This window comes from Megalobrama amblycephala, linkage group LG23 (assembly GCF_018812025.1).
Source record: "Megalobrama amblycephala isolate DHTTF-2021 linkage group LG23, ASM1881202v1, whole genome shotgun sequence".
NCBI lineage: Eukaryota > Metazoa > Chordata > Actinopteri > Cypriniformes > Xenocyprididae > Megalobrama > Megalobrama amblycephala.
In genome coordinates, this window is record NC_063066.1 from 9649159 (window position 1) to 9674585 (window position 25427).

The window sequence follows — 25427 nt, forward strand, 5'->3', positions numbered from 1 at the left end:
ATCAGAGTCTCATCTCCAGTTCCCTTCAAAAGCCAGTTGCACTTGCACCATGGCGGATTCACTATTTACATGGCAGAATTTGCAAGCGGAAAGACTGCTTCTCCAGAGAGGAATACTTATATTTTTAATATTTAAAAATGTTTGTGTGCTACTGCATGTCCCTGTGTGTAACAAGCAGAGTGTACCGACCTAAAGGCGCATATTACTAACGAGCCCTTTAAATAACAAAAGAAATATTGCAAAAAAATATTTCAGTTGCCTCAAAATAGCAATGTGCCAACAATGCACCTGAACACACCTCGTTTTCAGACCTGCACATCCATGGGCGAACAGATGGGCACGAGTGCATTTACAATTTAAACAAACGTGAAAATGATAACTGTGTCAGACGAGGAATTTTACTACTGTTCAAAACAAGGTTTTGACTTTTATGTTATTTTGGGTGAACTGTCCCATTACCTAGAAATGCATGTTAGGGCTAATAACGATAAATGGCAGATATTTAAAAAAAATGCTATTTTGTATAAATATGTACACATGTAAATAAATATATATAGTTAGTTTATTTTAAGATGTCCTTGTTACAGTGTAATTACACATTTAGACTTATTTTAAGGTTAGTAAATAAGGTTAGTTAGGGTTTGTTGCATGCAATTATGCATAATTTACTGTTATTACTACAGTACATTTAACATATGTAACAAGGCCACTGTAAAATTAGTAAATAAGTAAAAAAAGTAAACAAATAAATAAATGCAAGAATGCAAGCAATTAAATTAGTAGTAGTAGTTAATACAGTAAATAAATGAATAAATAAAGTGCTCAAGTCAGTAAATTATGTATGTATGCTAGTAAGTAAATAAAACTGTTTTAAATTAAGTGAACGTAAGCATCACATCAACATGAAAAATATATATTCATTTTCATTTATCTGTTAATTATTACTTTTAATAGTGTCAAATTATTCAGAATAGCAATAGGATGTGCTCATTTCTTTCTATTCAACCACTAAACACAAGTTTGTGCTTTAAGCATCTGTATTCAAAGCAAACTCTGAATTTTTTTTTTTTTTTTTTTTTTCCCCAGTTGTCAGCACTATCTATATTATGTCCATATAGGAAACAGCTGTGGAGCACCAGTGGTCAAAGCTTTCAGTACAAAGCTCTCTGATTTATCTCCAGCTGGGTCCGTCACCGTGACCGGCATCGCTAAACACCTTCCTGCTGGCCTGACCTAGCTTTGCATAATAGTGCCTGACGTACAGAGTGAATATAGCATCAAACACATTTGCCAGTCCAAATCCATAACGTCTAGACCTACATCCCAGACGGTCTTGAACAACTCAAACTCTCCGTACAGCACAACCTGTGACAGACAAATGGGTTGAGCCTCTAAATCACCTTAGGGCAACCATCTAACTTTTTTTTTTTTTTTTTCAATTTGCAGGTTTTGGTAATGGGTTTTGCAGCAGGTATTGATTAGCCGTCCGGGTGGCATTAATCTGGGACAACAGGAATATAAATGAAACATACGGCATTGTCTTGTATACAATTCTTGAGGTGAACAACCCCCATTACAACTGGGGCACTAGAGTAATAAACAAATGAGATAATGATCCCAGTTTTACGCCATCTAACTTTCACAACCTAATGGTTTGAGGAGCTGAGAAACAAGATTGCACAGATCCAAATATAAATGGATTGCATAACAGCAAAACTGCTCATCCATTAGGAAGACGCATCAGAAGATAAGTGAAGGCAATTAAAGTTTAATTTTGAAGACAAAAAGGCAAAATTAGCTATTTTTGTCAGTTAATATGAAGACACCTGAAATGACCCAAAATAAATCTACAAACTCTGTACTCATCACAGCAACCCCATTCTGTCAGACACTACTTCTTTAAAAGAAAGAGAGGTGGCCTAGACAAACACACTAACTCTGTCTGCAAAGTGTTGAGCTCTACTGAGACAAATAGCCATTTAATAATTTGAGAAGGCTTTTATCTTAGAAACTAATACAAATGAAGCAATAGTGCGCTTGGTGGAATAACGAGAATAACATATTATATATATATAAATAAACATTTTTTAGAAAGTGTCTTTATATTCATTCATATTACACACATATATATATATATATATATATATATATATATATATATATATATATATATATATATATATATATATATATATATATTTTTTTTTTTTTTTTTTTTTTTTTACGGACAATGCATTTGGTAAAAGAGCAGAACTGCAATTTGTACAATAGGTAGTGTTTCATTTAACACTAGTGAGTTACGTAAGAAGTACATACTGTATGATTGTTATAAAACCTGCAGCGCTGCGGTACAGATAAAAGGACAAAGACACGTTTGTTCACCGATGTCCTTTAACTCCTTCAGATCTGACCTTCAGGTCTAGCATCAGCTTGTGTTCTGCTACGGTGGGGGCTGATGGCTGGAATAGCTTCATGAATAATTCGTGTTGACAGAGAAGGTGGCCTGGGAGAAGAGCACAGGCTCAGTTAAGTGTGGCACAAATTACTAGACGCTACTGCTGTTCAATACAAGACTATTGAGATAATGACTACAGGCTCCCAAGTCAGCAAGCTTGAGACCAATACAGAGAGGAAGAGAATAGGTATGTATGTTGAGGCATGTTTAGTGCAGCCACCTGTCTGTGTCTTCTGTTATGAATGCTGAACACATCAGTGCTGCAGGGGAACTATCCCACTGAGAAGAACAGATCTGCCACAGACCCTTATAAACACACACTGGAAGGATCTAGAGGACAGAAATAATCTGATAAGAGAACATCACACATTTGAGTTAGGGGTGCGATAACTATCTCATTGCACTGACGTGATTGTTAGTATACGGATTATACAGTCTAAAAAAATGCTGGGTAATCTTTTCATCCCAAACACTGGGTTGAGCCTGTTAGGTCATTTTTGTTTTGTTTTTTGTTTTTATGTTTCCCAGCTTCTGGGTCAGATGTAACATCCCAGCGGTTGAGTTACTTAGTGCAGGCTTTTTGCAGTGCCATACAATTGGTGTATTTCGTCAGTGAAATACAGGTCTGTGTATGTTTTATTTCATCTATAAAATCGCTACTGTGCTGTAAATCATTTCATTTTATGCAAAGCAACATACAGGGACATGATGTGAGTCACCTAAATGAGTGTCACATCTGTGTTTTCGCCTGATACCTTGCATAAAACAAATGATCTTATTCATAAAGATACTAAATCTAAGTACTTCGGTGTGGCGACCAGGGCTGGCGAGAGCCGTGAGGGAACGGCGCGAGGCCGGTGACGCAAGTGATAACGAGCATCACCTGGGAGGCGCACCGGCCTTGAGTCTCTCACGGAGGAGCTCCGGAAGCATAAAAGGAGGAGCGACGACCGTGAAGGACGAGAGAGGACCAGGCCTGGACTTTACGTCATGTTTTATTATGTTTGTGTGGCCGGCAGACGTCCGCGAGGGTCTGCCAGCATTACTTTCGTTTTGTTCTTTGTTTATTTTATATTAAAGTTTGTTTCAACGTTCGCAGGTTCCCGCCTCCTTCCCGTACATACGAACTGTGTTACATTCGGATGTTAAAAAAATGTTCTCAGAACTGTTCACCGTTTGTTTATGGGCAGGTTATGGTTAGGTTGTGGATAGTCTCAGCCTCAGACATCACACCCACTGATCGATAACTGAATGTCTGATGCATATGGCACACAGGCGCGGTCACACTAGACTTTGAACGTGCGAAATTTATTCGGATGCTGTAACGGTCGTGATATGACGTCACGGTCTACAACGTCTTTTTTATAAACATGAATTCAACACATAACTTAAAGCAATACATTCAAAATGTAAAAATATAGAACCTACTCGACTTTACTGCAAAAATATAATTCTTTTAATTCAGCCAAGAGGTCATGCCGTGACGAATCGATCTTCTACTGGTCGCACGTCTTCATGTGATGCGAATTCGCAGGTCAGAGTTCACCAAACTTGAACTTTGGAACGCAGCGAAATGCGAAATTCTTCGCACGAGCTTGCGTTTCCGGTCTGACGCATTCGCATGCGTTTGAATGGAAGTCAATGGAACGAAAAGTGCAGTGTGACCGCCCCTGGAAACACTTCAGGATTTTTTAAATCATCATCATCTGGTTGGTTGAATTCTAATGGATTTCTGGGAGACGTGTGTGTCGCTTTCTTTAATGGTCCGCCTGGAAACAAATGCCGTGACCCCCTTGTGGAAGAAGAACACCATCGTGTTTACAACAGTGAGAATGAGCGCTTACCAGTATGTATCAACTAGACGCTGGATTTTCAAAAGTATGTGAATTTTGCAGCTCCATTGTTGCAGTAAACTTGCACAATGTTCTTAAATTAGTAATTTATTAGATTCACGCCGGTCTGTTATTGTCATCAACTTCACATTTTCATGCCCCTAAACCATAGCTGAACAAAACGAACTGTGATTCGTTGTGATACATGTCAGTCAAACGTCCTCTTGGGCAGTCCCTGGCCAATGATGTATCAATGTAACGTGAAGAAAAAGTTGATGTCAGTCTGGAACACGCAAACACGGGCTGTAATGAAAAAACTGAAAACACACACAGGCTAATCAAAGAAAAGAACAAACTGTTAATAATAAATATACTGTTAATTTTTTCTGTACATCCAATTAGATAAACATTTAACTCTAGTCCTAAGCTTGGTTCAAAACAGTAAAACGTTGCTCCGCTATACCTTATAACACAGCACATTCTTTCATTTGATAAACTGCTCTTTACAGTATCTTTATGACCTTGAGTGCTCAAAGAATCACCATGGGAACAGTTGGCAAGACATATTTGACAGAAATATAAAGCCCAATTCAATAAGACTCACTTTTCACAGCTTACACAAATATAGCCAGCTGCCTTTTACATAATCCAGTGGTTGTTCTAAAGTCAAAGGTATGTGTAAAGCAGACAAATTGCAAAAAAAAAGAAGAAGGTTGATTTGCCAAAAGACTTATGTCAGGGATATCAGAGATGTCAAGTGGGAGGTGTGTTTGTATGTGAAAGTAAACACCTGCTGGCAGAAGCTACGAGAACTCTGTGTCTCTGATAATTGCTGACATCTGTCCTGTACTCTCCAGAACTCTCTAGAAGCGTCCAACACCTAATACCAAAGCCAGGGAGAGATTTATGGGAGAACAACTCAGCTCAATGCAACAAATAATGCTCTACATTAAGACAAAGGAGAATTAACTTATACACTTCAGAGACAATCGGTCAAAAGAGTCACGCTTAAGACCTTTTGAAGATCTGTTTCAAAACCTGCCTAAGACTTTATATTTTTTAGGGATGTACTGATATTAAAATTTTGGCTGATAAGAATAAATTTTTTAATGCTAAGTCGTCTCTTATGCTCAAGGCTGCATTCATTTTACAAAAATACAGTGAAAACGGTAATGTTAAGTCTTTTGTATTTTAATGTATTTGAAAATTCAATTTTCAGCAGCAATACTCCAGTCTTTTTGCACATGATCCTTCAGAAGTTACTCTAATATGCTGATTTGCTGCTCAAGAAACATTTCTTATTATCATCAATTGTAAAAACAGTCGTGCTGCTTTATATTTTTGTGGAAATCGTGATACGACGTGATAGAAGTTGTTAATGCTGTTAAAAATGTTTGGCTATACTAGTCGTTGTGCTCTTTACTAGTCATTAGGGGAAATTGAGTGTTGTGTTATGATGACTCTTTCAAAGGTGAGGAACAATTACATAAATTCTTCAAGTTTAATTAGCAAAGGGTCTGGGAGAAGGTTACACTACTAAGAGAAAAACATGAAATATCTGAACAAAATAATATAATAACGAACCGTTTGAAAACAGGTTTTGAAGCCAATCACATATTTTCAAGATGTATTAATTTAGGGCTGAAATAAAAGATAGGAGGCTGAGATTAAATAGTGAATATTTAAAGCATCCACAACTTTTTGTGTTAAAAATTTACAAAAATTTATAATGAATCAACATGTTCACCTGTTTTTGTCTTATCCTGACATTATGGTACACTTATAATAAGGACCGGACTATTTCAGACCGGATGGTCCCGCCACAGAGTAAAACCTTCGCCATAGACATACACGGAGAAAAGTAGCTGAGTGTTCCTCCGCAATGGACTGTTTATTAACCCTAGAGGGCCAAAAATCGTCAGCAGCTATGAGCATTGTCTTGAACAAGTAAGGGCCTGTTATCCTTTATAATGACAAAACAGCATCTCAGACAGTAGTTATTCTATTATCAGCAGTGTTGCTGTTGGGAAAGTACTTTTAAAGTGCATTACAATTTTGAGTTACTCATTACATTACTTTTGCATTACTTTTTCACACCTGTGGGCTTGCTTGTTTTGTTTTTTTTTATCATAAAAAAGTATTTCTGGCATGTTAAGGCTTTCACACCAAAAGTGAAATGAATAAGCCTCAGAAAGGAAATGCATATTTACACCTGTAATGAGGGCAGCTCAAACAAACCTCAGCTGTGCTACCAATTAAAGAAGAATATAAGGCGATGGAAGTTACTACTAAATCTAATCTAAAGTTTTTTTCTTAGTAAGGTGAAGGTCAGCAGCAAAGACATTGTTAATAAAGTGAGATTAAATACATAAAGTATATTTGTGTAATTTAATATAGTTATAATATTGAATGTTTTCTATATTTAGTCATATCCAGAACTACAATAACATCATGTCACACAGCGCACACAACACCTTATATTTCTCTCATACAGGAGAGCTATATTAAAAAGTCTTCTTCTTTTAAAAAGTTGATATTTTGAAATTGAAAAAGTAATGTGTTACATACTTGAAAAAGTCAAATGTCTTGTAAAATAACACTATGATCTGTGTTGTGGTGGCAAACCTGTCTGCCTCCCTAATTCATATTCAAATCAAAAGCTGTGGTGGGCATATTACAGCCCCTTAGGACACATATTGTCATTTCAGACTGACAAAGTAATGACCCTTTGGGAGAAAACTGAATCAAGAGGAAAGTACATACAGTATCTCATCTTTCATGCAACCACCCCCGCGTCACTGAGGACCAGTGATTCTAGTCATATTCTACAGGCAGGATTTTGTTTTGAGAAGCCATGCCATTAGACCCAGAAATAATATCTTCCCTTTTGGTACGGAACATGAGAAACAAGTGTGTAACTCTAAATCAAATGTCAATGCAAAGAACACATCTAAAACAATGAATCATTAGCTTTTCAAAGGTGAGGAGTTTAATTTCTCAACAATGGAACTGAACCGTTTGAAAACAGGTTTCCAATTATGATGTCTGGATTGAGAGTGAATCATTCTTTGAACAGTTCACCTAACCGGACTGAATTTAAAACAGACATTTTTTGAGTAATGGACCCCCGTCATATTTGACATCCTCAAGGACCCCAGAATAAAAGTGGCATTGGTATCTTAATGTCTTTGTGAGACTCAAAATATAATTTACTACTAAGAGTTGACTTGTCAATATCATATTGTCAGTTATATTATACATATATTATCTTCTTCTTTTATTGGAACATGTCAAATGTCAAAATATACAAAAATTCATATTCAGATATTTTATAAGGACCCCCTGGCATTATGTCAAGGACCACTAGGGGTCCATGGACCCCTGGTTGAGAAACACTGGTCTAAAACACAGCTTGAGTCAACACTGATCTGCAATTTAACACAAATTTTAAGACATGCCTGACAGTCACTCAGACTCAAAATGAGCCAATATCCCGGCATACAGCAAATGATCCTTACAGGATGCCGCTTTTTTGCCAACTGTTCTTTGAAAACTTGAATGAGGGGGCGAAATGTTTCTTCATGGATTCTAATGGTTTCTGTAAAAAAAAAAAAAAAGTTAGATGGTTTTATACTACCTTAATCACTTTACATGCTTTTGCACATCACTGCTTCATCCACCAGGATAATAGCATTACATATTAGTTACATCATAGCATGATGAAAAACAAACTGGTGAATGCTTTTTTTAACTGGAGCATTGAAACATTTGAACTGTCCAAAAGAACCAGTCCGCAAGACTTTCCTCTAGATTTCAGTGTGACATAAGCCTAAATTGTATTCAGTTTTTGCATGTACACTAGGGTATGTGTACAGTGCGCATGACTTAAATTTAATCATCAGCATAGTACATGCATACTGTACATGCACACTCAGATTTGTATCTGTGCTCAGCTAGTATATGCAGCTTGAATTTTTCAGTTATAAATTCTGAAGAGAAATAGCACAGGCACTAGACAAGAATAAACTTTCTAGTGCACATGTACAAAGCACATGCTCTGTATATGCATACTAGTATGGAGTGTACTTAAAGGCTACGAGCTTGGCTGTACACATACACTAAAAGTTTGTGTCACAACTGAAGGTTTTTCTTTGTTTTCAATAATCTACTACACTAAGTTGCAAAGTTGCACAGAAGAAAAGATCTGTTGCTACTTCCGTTTCATCAGACTTTAATTACATTTGAATGCTCAGGTATGTGCCCAAGACACCATGGTACTGATATACCTACAACACAAAATAAATAAAATATAGTTAGACCTAAAGATCTATTTATCCTATTGTAACATGTCGCCCAACCCAAAACTTGCTCTATTTTAAAGCATTAAAAAATTGCAGACATAACAATATGACGTTTTGTAAAGCTGCTTTGAAACAATGTGTATTGTGAATAAATTTGACTTGACCTTTGGACTTCTGAAACAACCGAACAACAAGGGCCAAATACTTCAGTCTGTTTTAGATAAACAACTGTATATTATAGACCTTGCATTTTACAAGTTTAACTCTGGTCTCCCACCAAACAACAAACCAGTCAAAACAATCATGAACATTGGGTCAGCAAAGACTTGGACATTAATCAAAGCCCGCCCCCACCCCCATTGCTGCTGTCCTGAATGATACACACGGATGGTCTCTTAGTTTTGGCCAGATCTGAGGAACGAGAAAATAAGAGGGAAATGGCAAGTTCTTTTCATTTGACCGCGGCCTCTGGCGCAGTGGGAGCACGGAAGCATTAAATTGTTTTTCAGTCGGTTGTTTCCCTGCCTCTCCCTCCAGATGTATGTCAAGGTTTTACATCACTACCCTTATTAATGTCAGCACTCTGAACCTGAGGTCACCTGAGGAGGACACACACTCTGTGAGAGAAGTGGAGGTTATTGTGTACGCCACACATGGCCTAATGGGATTTCAACTCAGAGTTGATTTCTGTAAAAGAAAATGCTTTATCTAGGAATTGTAAGCATGGCAATTGACTGATGCAGTTATGTAATGAGATCATGACTAGGAATGCACAATTTATTCATGTCTGTATTGTATCAATGTGATTTTAATGCCTGTTTACAACTGTTTAGCAGATGAACATATCAGATACTGAGATCATTTAATATCAATTATATCTCTGATTATAATTAATGACACTAAACAACAGATATTTCTATATTACAAAGTTGAAAATAAAGCTACAGCTAAGATAAATAAAACACATGTGAAAAGTACTTCTGTTTGACATCTGCAACCTCTCTCTTCACAAAGATGATAAGTACAGCTTGAGGAGACACTTAAAAATCTCAACCAGCGACCTGGACACAGACAGATGTTATCAGTACTAGGGATGCACCGAAATTCGGTTTTTGGGTGAAAGGGAAAAAAGGCCAAAAATGTGAGCCGAAAATATATGCTGCCCTGCCCCTCAGTGTTCAGCACTCAGGTTTCACTCTCACGCAGCATTTTTAAATAACTTTGCGAGCGGCACCGCTTGTGAACATGCACGACTCCAAACCGAGTCTGGAAAAGCAAAGGCTGCTCAAAAAGTCTGCTGGCTTGTATTTTTTAAATTCAGATTCAATAAAATTATTGAATTTAATTAAACAGTCTAATAGTAATACAATTATACAAAAAAAAACTAATTTAAAATAAGAAATTAATAATTATTATTAAGTAATTTTCGGTTTCAGTTTTTGGGCAAGTGCATCCAGAATTTTTGGTTTCGGTGCATCCATAAAAACATTATCCAGCTGGTTAGAGTGAAATTATATATATATATATATATATATATATATATATATATATATATATATATATATATATACACACACACACACACACACTATATATATAAGAGACTAAAGACAAATTTAGCTATTGATTTAATTTAGAACATTTTTATCTGTACATATAAACTTAATTTAGTCATTACAATTGCAAATGCATTGTCATTTTACTTACAAATATCAATGTATAAAGCAATTAAATGTTTTATTTAACCTAAACACAAGCAATTGCAACCAAATGTAAAAAAATTGTACTTCAGTTTTAGGAATAAATGTAAAACAGAACATTAAAAAAAAATAAAAAATCTACAAGGTTATATCCTATCTGGTATAAAACTTCTAATAAAATTGTTTGATTTCTGTGCAAATTAAAAGCATTTTTATTACAAAATTAGCAAAAATATATTATTTAATATATTACTGTAGTATAATTTATAGTAAAATATTAATATATTAATTAAATATTAATAAAAATCAACACTTCTGTTCAAAAGTTTAACATTTCAGTAAGTTTTTTTAAAGAATCAAATAATTTTATTCAGCGAGGATGCAATAAATGTATCAAAAGTGACAGTAAAAACATTTAAATTATTATAAAATAAATAAATAAATGCTGTTCATAAAAAAAAAAAAATCTAAATTGATCAGAATTTTCCTAACAAAATTAAGCAGCACAAATGTTTTCAACATTGATGATAATAAGAAATGTTTCTTTATTACCAAATAAGCATATTAGAATGATTTCTGAAGGATCATGTGACACTGAAGACTGGAGTAATGATGCTGTAAATTCAGCTTTCCGTCACAGCAATAAAAAATAAAATCCATCACAGGAATAAAATAAAACCGTTCCAACCCCAAACCTTTGAATGGTAGTGTGTATACTTTTTTAGGGTCAAAAGTTTCCAGTCATGTTGAGTAGCACCAAAACACTCGTATACGATATTGATAAAACTAGCTGAAATTCTCCACACTAGCCCTTATAGAGCACATCTGATGTTTTACTCATACTGTTATTGGTAGCATGTGTATCTGTGTGGCTGTGCAGTCTTGAGTCAGCACTGATCAATAGCCAAAGGCCAGGCAGACAGGCCCTTAAAGAGAGTGATGGGAGGATGAGAGCTGAGGTTGTGCAGCTTCAGCGAGCATATCACTTCAGCAGCAGGCTATAAGGCACCTCAGTTTGTCTCATCATTTCTCAGCTGTCAGCCAGCAACAACCCAACCACTTCAGAAAGCTGGAACAAGCGGCAAGGAAAAGCAGCAACCATCTCAACAGCTATCAGCACTCTTTAAAAACTGTTGCCTCCTCATTCCTTCCGTAACTCTCATGCCTTGAACTCTGACCTCTATGCTTAGCAACATACATCTGTTACATTGCTGGAGACCTTTTGACCCAAAGCTCATAGTGATCACAGCTGTTTAGTGGCCAATTTAATGTTCACACTTTAAATCATTTCACACACTGACCTACCCAACCTAAGGCCACATAACTTGGCTTCAGTGTGTAACCTTACACATAACAACTTGTAGTTTCAACATGCATGCAGACTATGAAGCAGACACAAATGGAATGACAATTACCTCTGTCCTTGATCTTTTTGCTACATGCTGAAGATATATACCAGAAAAATGAGAAATGCAAATTGCCCGGCATGAAAAAACGAAAATGTATTGAAATGAAGATGCTATTTCTCTGCAGATGACACGCAGCTTTAACAGTTGTCATCCACTGCAGGAAGCTGTGTCTTTGATTTACAGGCAGACATGTTTAATGCATCTGCAATGGTGGATGTGTTCTTTACAAGAACTTCACTTCAGGCAGTTCTCTGCTTTTCTACTGCACCTCACCAACAAAATGTGTATGTTCTTTTGAACTTTCTATTCATCAAAGAATCCTGAAAAATGCATCGGTTTCCACAAAAATATTAAGAAGCACAACTGTTTTCACACTGATAATTATACAAAATGCTTTCTTGAGCACCAAGTCAGCATTATAGAATGATTTCTGCTTTGCTATCACAGGAATAAATTACATTTTAATATATATTAAAATAGGAAACAGTTATTTTGATTAAAAAAACAGCCTTGTTGAGCATAAGAAAATAAATCTTACTGACTCTGAACTTTTAAAAAGTAGTGTATTGAGACTAGACATAGAAAAGGTCATACTGCATTGGTAGAAGTATGATAAACCTTATTTTAGCTCTGTTCTGCTACCTTGCTGCCTACATAGGCAGCATCCTAACCGCATGGAACCTCATAAGTAACCAATTTGGAGCACTCTACTTAGGCAGCATGTCACATATTATAAATAACACTCTGCACAGGAGATTCAAATCGTATCTGATTTCAATAGTTTGGTGCATAAACTGGGTAAAATTATTATTTTTTTTAAAAAAACACTAATTATACTTTTTAGTAACAATGAACTGTTTATTTATAATATTTAAAATATTTAATTTTCACTGAGCTCGCATTGCATTCTGGGATTGTCGTCTCTGAGAATGGTACTTGCTATGGTGCCTTAGAATTTGGTTATAATGAAAATCTTAGGAGGCAGAATAATTAAAGGCTGGAATACACTACACGACTTTTTCCCAGAATTTTTCCCCGATTTACAGTCTGAAGAGTCAAAGTTAGTTGCCGAAATTTTGGGCAATCGGACTTAATGAGATTTTCTTGCAAAATCATCATGTACGATGAAAATAGACTCAGATTTTTGAGCTTCAGACTATGATTCCGTCCAGTCACAGTATATAAAACATGTTTGGTAATTTGAGACAATTTTATTTTCACTATAGCTGCGTCCAAAATCACATACTGTTGAGTAGGTACTACATTTGAATTTTAATTTACTTCACGACCATTGAAAACCTATGTTCTATATAGTATGAATGCGTGTAGTATGAATGAATTCGGACGTACTACATTTGCCATGTTGTTGCTGTCACATGACCTACCAGCATCAGTTGCGACCCTTCACTCTATTCACAAATCCTTTCCTGTGGCCTCATGGGATAGTAAAGTGTCCATCGTATGTGCACTTCAGGATCTCACCGGAAGTAGTAAGTCATCCAAGTACTTTTCACCTACTGTTTTTCGAATACTATAAATTCGAACATACTACTATGTTTGCATACTGTTTTTCACGTACTATACAGTAGAAGTATTCGATATTCGAAGTGACATTTTTATTAAAGCAAATAAAAAGTTATTCAGTCAAGAGCAGAAAGTTATTTTCTCATTTGTTTGATTCACATTAATGACAGAGCAGCAGGTGGGTATATGTTTGGCTGCTGTCACTTTAAGACCAAACGCATTACACTGTTACACATCCGGTTTACACCCAACTGTTTACTTTCAACTGAGACATAACCAGCTGTGTTTACATGAATACTCCACACAGTGGGCATTTTGACATAATTGCGTGTGTATTCGATTATTCAAGTGCCATAAGATGTGAAAGAGAACTAAATTAGTGATCGCATGCTGAAAGACAAGGCTTTTGTGCACACGTTTATACTGTGTGTCAGCGTGTGCACCGCATTGAGTTCTTTTTCACTACTTATTGCGCTCAATAACACTTTATATCATTGAGCCAAATCCTAAATTTGAGATCGCTTTCTGAGACAGGCAGCTTTCTGTGTGCGCACAGTCAACACAAGCACCAAGTTCCTTTTCAGGATATACTGCGCTTATAACTCTTTTTAACATCAAGCAAGTCCCGCTCTTATATTCGCATTCATGCGTTGTGGCAATAATGCTATATATTTACATGCCGTGACATACACAAGCACAATCTCTAAAGATGGACATTTTATACTGTGGTAACGATATATATCGTAATACCTCCCAGCCCTAATTCCATCCTTACATTTTCGAGTCAGGTACATCCATGCTTCTGACACTTTAAAATGTAGCCTGTTTAGGCAGCTCACTAGGTTTAGGAAAAGAGCATCTTTCTGAATTAGCATCAGTGTTTGTCACAGAGCTTATCCTCACAGTCCAGCGTGAGGACAAATGGTGATGTAACATGCAGACAGAACGCTTAGAGGATATGCAAACCTCATGTCTTGTTTCTCTTTTTTTACATTATTCAAATGTAGCTCTCTGTCAGCTTCCAGATTTAGACTTCAGCCCATACATAATTCAGCATTAAGATTACAGGTGTGATTAAACACAAGCTCATCTGCATTAAAGTCATAGTGAGCAGCCCTGATCAGCGGCGCTGTACCACTGACCACTGAATGTCTGCAAGTAAAGATCAGACATAACTAAAGATATATTCACATTAGTTCTAAGTCACAAAAAAGGACAAGCATGTAGAATGAAACAATGCATGTCCATGAACTCCTCTACACCAAGGCTGAAATATCATGCTGACACATTGGTGGAAGGTTCCCCGCTTGTGTCTGATAGGTTGATCAATCTTATAGTCTCATAAGGGCGGGTGATGTAAGGTTAGGGCTTTGTCACCTGTCAGGCATTTACGATGGGTTACCAAACGATGATGAATCATTCCTAAAGATTACATTTCCAGATACTAAACTCTCCAAAATGTCCCTCAGAGAATGACAAAATTGTGCATTAGTGTAAATACATTTAGATGTGGATCAATTTATTCATGAATATTTTATAAAAGCATTGTTTTGGCTTTAAGGTAGTGTGTTTTGTCTTGTAGAGAACGCTGCACGGGCTTTATAAAGGCTCTCCATAATGAAGTTTATTCCCAATCAAACACTAGCAATCCTGCCAGCTCATTCATTCTTGCCACACCAATTCCTGCCATTACGTCCATTTGCTCTAGATGAATCTTGTAAAGAACAGCATCTAATTGCTGATTCAAAATGGAGGAGGGGAGCGAGGGGGGTGGGGGGGGGTTCATGGGGAGGCTATTTCAGAGCCCCATCCCATTGTGGAGAGAGATACCCGCCGAGTCTTTGTTATTCTGAGAGCAGTCATGATAACAACCTTGTAACTGTAATAATCAACTTAGGGCTCCTCAGAGATGAGATTAGAGATGATGTCAGGGTACAACAACGAACACAACCTCAAAAGAACTGCAGACGCTTTCGTGTACAGCAGAGCACTGCAGTGTCTCCACGAGGCTGTGGAGGTCAATAAGACTACATGTGCAGCGAGAAAAGGCAATTGAGCTAGAGAACAAAAAAGGTGAAAATGTGGTAAACACATGGAGAAATGTGTAAAACTGATTTTTGACGTATGCAACCACCTCTGCTGCGTACTGCACCAAAAAGTCTGCTTATTCTGGCAAAGAAGTGCCCGCTTAAACAGGAAGAGACCATCTGACAGACATGAAAAGACCAATCATAGATTGTTTTGTTTTTTTGTCCTGTTTAGGGGTGGTTTTATCCACATGGGTAACAATATAATAGATACAGTAGGTGTATAATATAGTGACACGTGATTACCTTTACAGAAAACACCATTAACTAATGAATACAAAAATGCTGTGTATCATACAGACATAACTTAGAAGATATCTACTTTAAATGGTATTTAAGGTGTTAAATTTGTTTTGAATTAGCTTTTATTTTAAGTACATTTAGTATTTCAACTTAAACTTGGTTACTAAGGCAAAATTTGTCATTTTTAAGTTTTTCATCTTATATTTATATTTTATTTCAATAACCAAAAGTGATTTTTAATAGTTTTAGTTAACAAAAACAACACTGAATTGAAACAAAAATCTGTGATGAAAAATGGCAACTGTATGAACCCCAGGACCTTGACTTCATTTTGGACTGAAAAAAAAAAAAAAAAAAAAAAAACTGTGCTCCTAGAAGTAGCATAAAACCAGCCATCCAGAATGAAACTGGCTATTTCAGCCATTTTTATGACCAGTAGGAGCAGTCAATAACCTGAGTGCAGGCAGACAACAGACATACTGAGACTTACTCGCCAGATGAATCAGAGCAAAGACATAGTTACTCAAGTTGTTTAAAGCAGACAGTTGATACCCAGTGTGAATCAACGCAATGTGTATATACAGGTGCTGGTCATATAATTAGAATATCATCAAAAAGTTGATTTATTTCACTAATTCCATTCAAAAAGTGAAACTTGTATATTATATTCATTCATTACACACAGACTGATATTTTTCAAATGTTTATTTCTTTTAATTTTGATGATTATAACTGACAACTAAGGAAAATCCCAAATTCAGTATCTCAGAAAATTAGAATATTGCGAAAAGGTTCAATATTGAAGACACCTGCTGCCACACTCTAATCAGCTAATTAACTCAAAACACCTGCAAAGGCCTTTAAATGGTCTCTCAGTCTAGTTCTGTAGGCTACACAATCATGGGGAAGACTGCTGACTTGACAGTTGTCCAAAAGACGACCATTGACACCTTGCACAAGGAGGGCAAGACACAAAAGGTCATTGCAAAAGAGGCTGGCTGTTCACAGAGCTCTGTGTCCAAGCACATTAATAGAGAGGCGAAGGGAAGGAAAAGATGTGGTAGAAAAATGTGGACAAGCAATAGGGATAACCGCACCCTGGAGAGGATTGTGAAACAAAACCCATTAAAAATTCCCACTACAGCTGGAGTCAGTGCTACAAGAACCACTACGCACAGACGTATGCAAGACATGGGTTTCAGCTGTCGCATTCCTTGTGTCAAGCCACTCTTGAACAACAGACAGCGTCAGAAGCATCTTGCCTGGGCTAAACACAAAAAGGACTGGACTGTTGCTGAGTGGTCCAAAGTTATGTTCTCTGATGAAAGTAAATTTTGCATTTCCTTTGGAAATCAGGGTCCCAGAGTCTGAAGGAAGAGAGGAGAGGCACACAATCCACGTTGCTTGAGGTCCAGTGTAAAGTTTCCAGTCAGTGAGGGTTTGGGGTGCCATGTCATCTGCTGGTGTTGGTCCACTGTGTTTTCTGAGGTCCAAGGTCAACGCAGCCGTATACCAGGAAGTTTTAGAGCGCTTCATGGTTCCTGCTACTGACCAACTTTATGGAGATGCAGATTTCATTTTCCAACAGGACTTGGCACCTGCACACAGTGCCAAAGCTACCAGTACATGGTTTAAGGACCATGGTATCCCTGTTCTTAATTGGCCAGCAAACTCGCCTGACCTTAACCCCATAGAAAATCTATGGGGTATTGTGAAGAGGAAGATGCGATATGCCAGACCCAACAATGCAGAAGAGCTGAAGGCCACTATCAGAGCAACATGGGCTCTCATAACACCTGAGCAGTGCCACAGACTGATCGACTCCATGCCACGTTGCATTGCTGCAGTAATTCAGGCAAAAAGAGCCCCAACTAAGTATTGAGTGCTCATACTTTTCATGTTCATACTTTTCAGTTGGCCAAGTTTTCTAAAAATCCTTTCTTTGTATTGGTCTTAAGTAATATTCAAATTTTCTGAGATACTGAATTTGGGATTTTCCTTATTTGTTAGTTATAATCATCAAAATTAAAAGAAACATTTGAAATATATCAGTCTGTGTGTAATGAATGAATATAATATACAAGTTTCACTTTTTGAATGGAATTAGTGAAATAAATCAACTTTTTGATGATATTCTAATTATATGACCAGCACCTGTATGTGAGTGCTTTTGGTTCAAATGTTAGCATTCACACAGAACACAGGTTTTGTGTCACTTTCTCTCTTTTTTGGTCACCTTGTGATGGTGACATAAGCGTAGATGTTAGCAACACGATTTGGAAATCAGCAATGCTCTCACACTCCATTCCTCCTCCTCCACCATGCCATCAATGTTCTCTTCTCTGTCTGTGTCTGTGAGTAGGTGTGATGTCTGCCACCTCGAGGTTCAGGCCTGCCGCTGTATTACGGACCATCAACTGTTTTCTGCCTCATAAACTGACATGACTCTTTAACGGTGACCTTAATGTTACCTCACATCCTCTGCTCACAAGTCATTGCACCTGATGTTCTTTAACGCTAATATCTGTCCTGACTGGTCTGTCCTAAAATTCTGTCATTGAGGGAAATCAAATATTCCAACCCCATTTATCCATATAAACATTAAACGGTACAAATGTGGCCAGCAGTTCATGTGTGATATCATCAGAAATATGTGTTTATATGTTACGGCTTTTTTACTTTTGAATTACAGATGTATAGTATGGTGTTGTAATTTTTACCTTCTGCAGTTTTATGTCCCTTTATCTGATTGCGATCAGCACAATGTCTAAACTATTCTTGTTTTATTGATCGTGTAGAGCCCTTTGAAGCTGCACTGAAACTGTTATTTGGACCTTCAACCCATTGGTAACTGTTGAAGTCCACTATATGGAGAAAAATCCTGGAATGTTTTCCTCAAAAACCTTAATTTATTTTCGACTGAAGAAAGAAAGACATACATCTTGGATGACATGGGGGTGATTAAATTATCAGGAAATTTTAATTCTGAAGTGAACTTTTAATAGTTTTGAAATGTGCATGTGTGCCTAGCAGCTGCAGTGTGTATACAGAGTTATCTGAAAAGACACTCGTCAGGACAGGGCTGGGAGCTGAACTACTCTTTTACAAAACACTGACAGCAGATGCAAGGACTGCAGCTTGCGCTCATATCTCTCTCTCCTTCTGTCTTTTGCACACATGTGCACAACAATGATTAAGAGACCACAAATCACAATGAAAACAGCTCCCACATATGTTCAGCCACATTCACACAGGCGATTATACAAAAAACTACTGACAGAATAGACGGTCAGTACCCGTACCTTTAAGAGGCCATTCACACAGAATGTGTTTTTGCATTCCACTGTCCTACTTTGCATTGTTTTTAATGTAAACAGGTGGTAGATGGACATCTTTAACCGCTGCGCTCCCGTCACACATCTTTTGCAGCATTTTGTGCACGACACGGCATTCTAAAAACGCGGCGCTCAATTTAAAAGAAGTTTAACTTAAAAAAAAAAAATGCATCTCTAGACTTTGCGCTTTTTTTCCGTTCCACTGACCTGTGTCTCACGTTCCGTGTGATCCGGCACTAACACTACATTGACCAAACCAGCAGAAGACCAGATGAACACTGACATCAAAGTAAAGAGAAACAGAAACAGAAATTATAGGAAAAAGAATAACAGATTTGTGGATAGACTTTCAGTATTTGTTGGTAAAGTGTCAGAGGCTGCAATAGAACTAGAAAAATTCAAAGTCAGCTGAATGCAGATATCTTGAGAAATGCTGAGGAGGAGTAGCAGAAGAAGAGGCTTAAGGTCAACTCTTGAGGATATGTCTTCACTAAGCTCTCCCAGTTTTGACACAACAACCTCCATATAATCCATCAGAAGCATCCTCATAAAAGCCTCCATTACAGTCACAAGACAGCTCTGTTCATTTATAAAAATTACATTGCCATGAAATGTAAGCTTTAAAAACTAATAGCAAGGAATTTACTACTCATTTAAAGGGATAATGCACCCAAAAATTAAAATGCTGCCATCAACCTGTACCATGAACCTGTGCAAAGGTGCATACCATAATTACAAGACTTTTTACAAGAAGAATTTTCTGAGAGCTCCGACTTGTTACAGTGGTAATGTGGTACATCATACAGAAATACTCAAAATACCAGTGGCTTCAGCAGTAAAATGTAGTTACGCAGTTATTTCTTATATTTATGTTCAATAATGGCTTATAATGTATCTAGCACAGAGTCGAAAAGCAACACAGACACATCCTTTAGAATTTCTCATTTTGAAGAATGAATCTCACTGAAGAACGAAAGCCATACAGGTTTGTAATAACTTATTAAAGGTCCCGTTCTTCGTGATCCCATGTTTCAAACTTTAGTTAGTGTGTAATGTTGTTGTTAGAGTATAAATAAAATCTGTAAAATTTTAAAGCTCAAAGTTCAATGCCAAGCGAGATATTTTATTTAACAGAAGTCGCCTACATCGAACGGCCAGTTTGGACTACATCCCTCTACTTCCTTCTTTAATGACGTCACTAAAACATTTTTTTGACTAACCTCCGCCCACAGGAATACACAAGAGTTGCGTTTGTAGAGTGTGTTTGTCGCCATGTCGTCGAAACGCTGTTATTTTCATCCCGCAGTCCAATCACCGGGTCTGATTCCGGCTCAAATTGATAGGGTAAAATTAAAGACATGTTTACAATAACACTGAGCGCGTGCATCTCCACGTTATGGTAAGAGGCGTGACCTTTCCGGGCACGGTGCGCTCAGAGCTGTCGAATCACAACACAGGAACCGCTGGCACAATCAGAACTCGTTACGTATTTCTGAAGGAGGGACTTCATAGAACAAGGAAGTCATCAGCCCGTTTTTATGACAGTGGAAACAGCGGTATACAGATAAGTAAATTATGTAAAAAATACTGTTTTTTTTACACGCGAAACATGAACACATGTTATATTGCACACTATAAACACAATCAAAGCTTCAAAAAAACACGAAAAACGGGACCTTTAAGGGTGAGGGTGAATTGCCTTTTTAATGCTAGACGCTCTCTGACACTGGACACGACGCTCAACATTTCAGACTGTCCTCAGTATGTGGCAGCGATGTGTTTGGTGCTCTCATGCACTGTGAATCGCACAGTCATCACATTATACTCCTTCATAAAGAGATCACAGATCCCCCGTTCACAAGGTAAACTCAGCCAGACCGCTCGTGTTGAAGTCCCATTTCCAATGATCTTCCAGAGCAGTGTGAAGGCACAACAGCTCATTAACACGTGGAAGTGGGTGGAGATAATGCATTTCAAAAGACAAACAACTTAATTAGCTTTAGCAGCCTTTAACGGCATCTCAGAATAGTGTAAAAATGCTTCTTAATATATAATAGTTGCAATCCTGTAATTACGGCCTGCTTAAATTTCAGCACTCACTTATTCTTTATGGACAAATAATTAAACTCAGCCCTACTAAAGATCTAGTGCTAACAAATGGTTACAAGGCATGTGGTCACTACTGATAAGTCATCATGAGATAGATTATTAGGACTATCTACAGTGCAACCAGACATTTAAACAGTGTGTGCAAATTACAGGATGTGCAAAGGACATATCTCATTACTAGATGGATAAATTGAAGAAGACATAGAACAGTTTATGGTAACAAGAAAGTCATGTGTTATAGTAAACAATGTTTAAAGATGAAACCTGTTCAGGAAATGCCACAGAAAGCCACTACCAAAGTGTTAATGCTCAGAGATTTCTTCTTTTATATTATTTGTCATTTGAGTATCAGATGTCTAAAAATTAAAAGAGAAAACAAGTGTTGTCAACATTGATAAGAAATGTTTCTTGAGCACCAAATCAACGTATTAGAACTATGAAATGTATAAGTAAATGTATATGTAAATCTTATTGTATAAACATCTTGTTGATTAAGAAAAACAATTGAGATATTAGAATATATCTTTGGGTGATGCAAGAGTGTGTGAGGTTTATAAATATAATGTGCTATGACATGCACAGACAAAAACAAGCTTAGATTGGATGCTGCTCCTGTGAAGGAAGTTGAAAGAGAAGCAAAGAGAGACACATCCACACCACATGCAGTCTGAACTGCTGTCACGTCCTCTGTTTACAGGTACACATACAAGAGGAGAAAGATGTTGTGAAACAGAAACATGAAGATGTGAGTTGCATGCTATCACTCGTTTCACCCTCTCTCACTCTCAGCTTCTCTCTCTCACATGTGGTGCGGTGCGGTGCTTTCAGAGCCTGAGGTTTCATTGACTGCAGTGTGCAGCCAGCGTGTGCGGAAGGTCATCAGTTTCTCCGCGGGCTGGAAAAATAACTTTTCCTGCACATTCGTGTACCCCCACCTCAACCTCTGAATAAATCATAAGTCCCTTGTCTCAGCATAAGTGATCCTGTATTGCTTCACTACATCTACATGTTGGCGTCCAAGCTAAGCTTAAGTCCTGTTCTCAAGCTGAGCAGAAAGCGCAACAGAATCGTGTGGAGAAGGTGCTAGAATAACATCATATTAGGGTGATTAGTGTAGCGTCCAGTGTGCTAGGTCCGGTCACCTGGAGCCCTACAGTTGGTGTGAAGCAGCGTAGCAAGCCAGAGGCTGAAGAAGAGCTTGAAACTGTGATAAATATAGAAAAGGGCTGTCAGGGCCAAAGAGTGTTACTCTTTCTGTGTGCCAGGACAGGATGAGAACATAGAGATGGGGAACAGGAGAACAGCAGGATGGCAGAAGGGCCATCTGTCCCTTGAGCAAAGCAAACACCGCTCTGAGCTACGTGTGCAGTGATCAGACTCTTAAACCAGATTTAGAGCTCTTCTGTTGAGCCAATTCAGTAACGGCACAGCAAAATGGTGCAGTATAGCAATGTCATTATTTCGCAATCACAGATGCTGTTTTTAGCATTCTTAAATTAAAGGGTTAGTTCACCCAAAAATTAAAATTCTGTCATTAATTACTCACCCTCATGTCGTTTCAAAACCTTCATTAATCTTTGGAGCAAAACTTAAGATATTTTTGATGAAATCCAAGAGGTATATGACTCATCCATAGACTTAAATACAATCAACACTTTCAAGGTTCAGAAAGGTACTAAAGACATCGTTAAAACAGTCGACGTGACTACAGTGGTTCAATCTTAATTTTATGAAGCGTCGAGAATACTTTTTGTGTGCAAAAACAAAACACAAATATCAACTTTATTCAACAATATCTTCTCTTCTGTGTCATTCTCATATGTTGTTTTCGTCCAGCACTTCCAGACTCTACGTCAAAACGCTGACTCCTTATTGGCCGGCTCCTGTGTCAGCATCACACATGCGTCATGCTGCTCACGTGAACAGCTTTGGCCAATAATGAGTCGCCGTTCGGACGTAAACACGGAAGCCTTCACTATGCTTATTGCGTCAACTGCGTAAGGACAATCACAGAGAAGAGATTGTTAATTGTCGTTATTTTTGTTTTGTTTTTGCGAACAAAAAGTATTCTCGTCGCTTCATAACATTAAGGTTGAACCACTGCAGTCACGTCAACTGTTTTAACGATGTCTTTAGTACGTTTCTGGACCTTGAAAGTGTTGATTATATTGATTATATCATATACCTCTCGGATTTCATCAAAAATATCTTAATTTGTGTTCTGAAGATGAACGAAGGTCTTACGGGTTTGGAACGACATGAGGGTGAGTAATTAATGACAGAAATTTCATTTTTGGGTGAACTATTTATTTATTTATTTATATTTAAAGGTGCCATCGAATTGAAAATTGAATTTACCTCAGCATAGTTAAATAACAAGAGTTCAGTACATGGTAATAAACATACAGTGAGTCTCAAACTCCATTGTTTCCTCCTTCTTATGTAAATCTCATTTGTTTAAAAGACCTCCGAAGAACAGGCGAATCTCAACATAACACCGACTGTTACGTAACAGTCGGGGTGTACGCCCCCAATATTTGCATATGCCAGCCCATGATCGAGGCATTAGACAAGGGCAGCCAGTATTAACGTCTGGATCTGTGCACAGCTCAATCATCAGACTAGGTAAGCAAGCAAGAACAACAGCGAAAAATGGCAGATGGAGCAATAATAACTGACATGATCCATGATAACATGATATTTTTTGTGATATTTGTAAATTGTCTTTCTAAATGTTTCGTTAGCATGTTGCTAATGTACTGTTAAGATCCATCTGTTAAGACAGACGAGATCCGTCGTTATTTTCATTATTAAACACTTGCAGTCTGTATAATTCATAAACACAACTTCATTCTTTATAAATCTCTCCAACAGTGTAGCGTTAGCCGTTATCAAACTCATTCAGAATCAAATGTAAACATCCAAATAAATACCATACTTACGCAATTAGACATGCTGCATGACGAACACTTTGTAAAGATCCATTTTGAGGGTTATATTAGCTGTGTGAACTTTGTTTATGCAGTGATAGAGTCGAGAGCTCGGGAGGGGGCGGAGAGCGCAAGCAATTAAAGGGGCCGCAGCCTGAATCGGCGCATTTCTAATTATGCCTCAAAATAGGCAGTTAAACAAATTAATTTAAAAAAAATCTATGGGGTATTTTGAGCTGCAACTTCACAGACACATTCAGGGGACACCTTATATATTCAGGGGACACCTTATATATTACATCTTGTAAAAAAACGTTCGATGGCACCTTTAATAAATATTTTCAGATACTGATGATGTTACATACAGGTCATTGTATGTGGAGATAAGCATGTGCAGGTGTGGGTGTGGGTATGTGTGTGTGTGTGTGTGTTGAGCTGGTGGTAAGTTAATGAGGAGCTCCAGTTGTGCCAGGTGGTGTCCTGTTATCTCTTACAGAAGCTGCCTTTTCTCTGAAGGGAGTCTCCAGTCATTAAACTACAGAGATCCACCAACACTGTCCTTCTCAATACATAGCACTGGCATAAACAACACTTTTTACAGCATTTGGTGCCAAATTATTGTCTTTATATAGCACGTGCTGGATCATTTCACAAGAACACAACATGGCAGACAACAGAAAAAAGTGCAAGGCTGCATTATTACTAAAAGAGGTGCTGATGGAGATAAAGCAAAGAGGCATGAAAAAGGCATGGTTTTGGATTAAAGCCACACTGTTTTATTGCATATCACATTATGTACAACTATGTATCAATGCCTCCACCTTGACAACACGTAGGCGTCTGTGGTAGACCGATCTAAAGCAGAGATGTGCAAAGCAGGTATCTTGCCTGTGGACTCACCAGGAATCATCCCACACCCTCTAGGATGAGGAGAAAGGAATGAGAACAGAGAGAGACAGAGATGCTGAACACAGCAAAGGCTCAATTATGTGGATGCCTGGGAGGTTAACACATTGCTTTGTGAGGCTTCATTGCCTTTGTGACCTCAGCTGTCTGACTCTCTGATACTCAGTGTATACACATAAGTGAACCCAATGACTTTATCACTACTACATCTTTACACACTCTTCTAACTAAAGACTAGTTCACACTGCCTCATTGAACACCAATATACTGCACTGGCTGTTGCGTTTTGTTGGACCAGTGTGTTAACGATGTTTATTTGAGCCAGTCACCTCAGCCATGAATGCCATGTGACTAATCATTTAGGAAAATGATGTCATGGTTGGCTACTTACCCAAAGACAGCACAAGATCATGTACAGCCCCTTCACTATAGTGACTAACCTGAGCTGTGATGGGAAAAGCAGCCAGGGATGAAATAAAATCCATTTCATACTTCTAAGAGCTTCTAAAAAAGATATCTTCAAATATTTAATGGGTTAGATCACCCGAAAATTAAAATTCTGTCATTAATCACTCACCCTCATGTCATTCCAAACC

The 25427-nt window shown here is 37.6% G+C and overlaps 1 protein-coding gene and 1 long non-coding RNA gene across 5 annotated transcripts in view; both read right to left on the reverse strand.

The window, feature by feature from the left end:
- fgf13a (fibroblast growth factor 13a) overlaps positions 1-25427 on the reverse strand; it is a 149581-nt gene that overhangs the window by 103077 nt on the left and 21077 nt on the right. The gene's annotated exons all lie outside the window — the stretch shown is intronic.
- LOC125258808 lies at positions 2221-4261 on the reverse strand. Its single transcript, XR_007182683.1, has 3 exons — positions 3629-4261; positions 2676-2785; positions 2221-2503 (listed from the first exon to the last, which is right to left on the reverse strand). It is a non-coding gene; the product is annotated as an uncharacterized LOC125258808 (long non-coding RNA).